Raw genomic sequence first — 4,744 nt, 5'->3', positions numbered from 1 at the left:
TTGTCACAATTGTACTATTTCATCTGCACGGAGTTGCCAGTCAATAGCCCCTCTTCCATGCACGTTAGGACTGCAGCAGAGAAGACTGTTAAAATGACAGCCAAGTTCTGCTTGCTTGCTTATTCTGTTGCTAGTCCTTCAGTTGTGCAGCTTCCAGTGTGAACTTTACATGTACTCTCTCGGGGACCTGTAGTTGGTACAAGAAAATAAATGTTATTTCACATCAAAAGCTACTGTACTTGTATTTTATATCTCTTGCATATACATGCACATGTAGTCATAAACCCAATTAGACCAAAGAGGGCATATGCACATCCTTAGAGTGAGAAAGCTCAGTCCTGACAGTGTTATACGTTTTGGCTACAACTGTGTATATGTTTAGACAGGCATGTGCATGTGTGTTCTGTCATCATATGGTATCGCTGCATTCAGGACAACTGAAGCTATAAGCTTATCCTTTCTGCATATTTATGTGACAGAAATGTGGAAGCTCTCCTCTGATTAAACAGAAGTTTCACAATACTCTTCATTTCTCTCCCACCCAGAGAGAAACGTTTTCCGCATTTTGCGATCAGGACTCCAACATTTACAACTGGATCCTCTCTCCCTCTTTCTAGACTGCGATTTCTGAGCCCTTGTTTGGAGCATAGCACATGCATCCATTTCTCCCATATGTGGCCAGAAAGGATGAGCTACGGTCTTTCCTCAGCTCGTATGCACTCCCCTCAGAAGTTCTATATAGCTGAGAACAGAAAGTCTTTGCAGTTTTTTTAGGGATTTTTTTTTTTTACCCCCTTTTCCAGAAGCTGTTGGTCCAAACCTGCTCTTTGCTTACAGTCTGCAGCGGAACAATAGCAGGAACAAGGTCTGCTCTTGTGTCTTGTTTTGTATAATGTTAACATTTGCATTGAAAAGATAAATGCTCAGGCAGGCACACGAGTCTACTTCTAGGAGAATAAATTTACAGATGAAATCGCCTCAGAAACCAAGGGAAGTCTTGCCACCGCCCTCCCTGGGACCCCTTCTCCGTCTCCTGTACCTGGTGCAAAGGGCCCATCTTCACATTGTCACAAGATAGGAGAGCTCAGTATGCCTTTTTTCTTCTTCTTTTTTCTTTTTCTTTTATGTAAATGAAAACATCGCTAAAATGGAACCGGGCCAAATTCTCTGCAGTGGAAGAAAGAGGTCAACTGTGTAGACTTCAGGGTATAGCTTTGCATCTGTAATGGTAAAAAATGTGGCTGAATGTTTTCCTGATCTCATTTTTTAAACGTGTTTATTTGATTTTATTTTGCCAGCAAATTTATGCAAGTATGATTTATATGTAATAATCCCCATATTTTTTTAATTACCTTGCCATAAAACCTGAACAACTCCCCCTACTTTGATCTCCAACACATTCTGGAGAATACTGCAGCAGGCATGCCTAAATCAGTTAAGCCATGCACAGAGCTGTTCCTGGAGGGAAGCTTTCCCACATCAGAAGATTGTGTAATAAAACTTAACACAGCTCATTAATTTTCTCTCTTAACCAATGCATCTGACAAGAAGTGACTTTGAAAACCTAAAGGAATGACACAACTCTTATGCTTTGCGTGAAACATCTGTTTCCAGCTCCTTTGCTATTAAATTGACATCTTTTTATTTGAAAAGTTCCTTTTATTTCCCAACTTCCTGCAATTGGTAATGTATATATCCCAAAGAGCTTAAATTCACAGCTTTTAAAACTTGATTAACTAAATGCTGGGTTATTCCTGTCCCAGAGGAAAAATGCCTCTCTCCGCACAGACAGATTAAGTGGTACAACTATGCTTTTTAATCAATTATTAAGAATTTGTTTATTCAAGCAATGTCAGACTTCATAAAGCATCAAAACAGACTTCAGCTCCCCAAATAATGTAAACACCAGTGTGATTGCATGTGAAAAATATTAGCATTCTTGGATCTGGAAAATCGATAGAATGTGAGCATGTCGTACTGGGTCTCTCGTCCATGAAGGCCACAGACAATATCATGTTTCCAACTATGAAACCCTACAAAGCTAGTCACAAAAGCAGAAGTCTTGCATGAGGAGTTAAGGTGATTTTCAGCAGAACGAAAACACCTTCATTGCCATGATTTTTCCATTAAACTGGCATCACTTACCTCCGTATTCACATTATATTGCTCCCTTCGATTTGCAGGTCCTGGTATATCAAGGAAGAGAAGACAAAAAAGCCCTGGGAAGCTTTTTTCAGACCATCTCGTGTTACGTGCAGATATCAAGCGTAGCTAAATTCTGGAAGCTGATTCAATTTCACTCTGAAGATCAAGATGAATGTATTTAATTGCATGTTGTGCTTGTATAGAAGTTAAGTATTGTTTTGGTAACTCTGGTAAACCAGCTACACCCTACCAACTAATACAATTTTAAGGCCTTTGAACTTGTTCATATATCCCTGCACCTTCAAAAAAACTGTAATCTTCAGTGTAGTTTAGCATTAAGGGAAACATCTCCAAGTGTGAGAGATTAGAATTCATGACTAAGGCCACAAAATGGATAAGGCTGCATTTAAACCAAAATAACACTTGTACAATTTTTCTTTTCCACGTATTCAGCAAGGAGCGTGGAGAATTTAAGAAATTAAAGATTCTCAGCAAGCGTTTATTAACATAGCTTAGCAAAACAGGTTGCTCCAATTTTGTTTGTTCAGAAGTTGGTCAAATGTAGTCTGCGAATTTTTTTCTCATGAAGGAAGGCTTAGCAGTGGGAAACTGTAAAAATCGGACTTTCAATCTTTAATTTTAGACAATTTGGGGAAAACCAGGTCCATTTTCCGTATTATGGCTTCCTCCTAGTATCTTGATTGCTATGAGAAGATGCATTTTTTTTCTAAATGATCCATAGATTGTCAGCAAAGACACAGTCCTGGAAGTAATTGAATCTTCAGACGTGATTTTAAATAAGATTAATTAGGCAGCACCCCAAAATCACACCTGCCTCAGTGGAACTATTTAAGTATATAAAGTCCATCCAGGAGCCTTTGCTGGATGGGGATCTAAACCAGAAAGGACTGGGGAATAGCTTAATTATCAAGAGGGAGCTTTCCCTCTTCTTCCTTTTTCCTAGGCTGTGTCATCGTCTTTGCACGGCATGCGAATCCAAACCCAAAGCTCAGCTGTTGTCTGTGAGCCTGGAGGTTGCTCACTCTCTTGGTGGACCAAGAGGTTTCTAGGGCAAGAATGTGAAGTTTTGCCAGTTCTGTTCTTAACCACTGTCAGTGCCAAGTGTGGCCATTTTCTTATTGAATTGTACTTGAAGGAGTGGGTTAGGATGTCTTTTAAACTACCTTTAGACTATGGTATAAGTGGTGCCCACTGTCAAATAAAGCATGAAGTGTTGTACCAGACTGACAATGCTTTCATTTTACAGTCCCAGTTAAATAAAATGCTCAACAAAAAGACAAAAAGAAGGAAGGAGAGGAAAAATATGTCTCTTCTGCCATTGCCAAGCCATGCAATAAGTGGGGAAATAAGGTGGTATAAATCCAAGACGAACACAGCTTGTGTAATTTATAGGATCAGGGGAACTGAGCAAACAGAGAGAGCCAGAGATTTTTGACACTTGTGGGGAGGAATGCACTCCTTAACCCATGCAGTTTGTTTATCTTGAGGAACAAGAAGATGGCTGAAAGGTACATTATAATATGAATCAACCCTAATATTTTGGTACCAGCTTGGTCCATCACTGGCACTTTTTAATGCATGGCTTAAACGGACATGCAGGAATAAACCTGCATCTGGCAGGGCGGGGACCACCTCCTCTTTCCCAGCCCTTTTTGCTGTGGTCCTGATATTCCTCTCACCAGACCTCAGCCTGTTTTCCTTTCCTTTTATTTTCACATAACAAAAATAGCCAACCCTGCTAATCCTACACGTTTTGCACCAAAAATCTCAACAGGGTGGGATGTGGGGATGACTCACATGAGGACCTGTTGAAGAGCAGGTCTGGGCTGCCTTGCAGATGAATCCCAGGGCATCTGGGGGCTATCAGCATTACCAGCTGTAGCCACTTACTCTGTCCCACAGAGGAGCTTCAGGTCGCCCAGAAGTCTCCATGCTAGCCAAACACACGACAGAGACCTGGCTTTGGGAGTCCCATCTGAACTGCTTAAACTCTTCAAGCGTGTTACAAATCAGCCACCCTTGCCTCATGAAGTAAGTGATTAACATCGCTGTATTATCAGTGCAGAAATAAATAACTTACCAGTGTTCACACAGGAAGACTATGGCCAAACTGGTAATAAGATCCAGATTTGCTGCCTCCCACTCTGCTGCACCACAGAAATGTGACATATTTCCACAAGCTGTGCCCTGGAAGACGGGAAAGAGACAGGGAAAACTCATAAAAGAAAAAAATCACCGAGCAGCAAATGGCAAATACAAATATCTCTTCCGAGGCAGTGGTTTAGTGTTTGCAAGTATTAAGGAAAATAAAGGAACTGTCCAAATTTTCCAGGAACAATTTCCCTTTAGGGGGTCTGAGGAAAGAGATTCATAAGGCAAAGAATGAAAGCTTTCATCTGGGCTATTTTTCCTGCCATATAAAAAAGAGGATAGAAATTGCAATTCAGAGAACTAGTGGAGGGGAGAGGGAAGTACAGACAAGCAGAATCATGTTTAATAAAAAGGTTTATAGTCATTCCTAGCAGGATCCTATCCAGCTGGCACATCACATTCCTATCACAAGCTACACTCAGTGAAT

The 4,744-nt window shown here is 40.6% G+C and overlaps 1 long non-coding RNA gene across 1 annotated transcript; it reads right to left on the bottom strand.

Annotated features, from left to right (window-relative positions):
• Window positions 1-1,094: 1,094 nt before the first annotated feature.
• LOC128907863 (uncharacterized) lies at window positions 1,095-4,375 on the bottom strand. The gene is made up of 3 exons (XR_008465768.1): window positions 4,247-4,375; window positions 2,146-2,301; window positions 1,095-1,220 (listed from the first exon to the last, which is right to left on the bottom strand). It is a non-coding gene; the product is annotated as an uncharacterized LOC128907863 (long non-coding RNA).
• Window positions 4,376-4,744: the final 369 nt, after the last annotated feature.

This window comes from Rissa tridactyla, chromosome 3 (genome assembly GCF_028500815.1).
Source record: "Rissa tridactyla isolate bRisTri1 chromosome 3, bRisTri1.patW.cur.20221130, whole genome shotgun sequence".
Lineage (NCBI taxonomy): Eukaryota > Metazoa > Chordata > Aves > Charadriiformes > Laridae > Rissa > Rissa tridactyla.
Note: the sequence above shows the minus strand (reverse complement) of the source record. Positions and strands in the feature narration are given on the sequence as shown.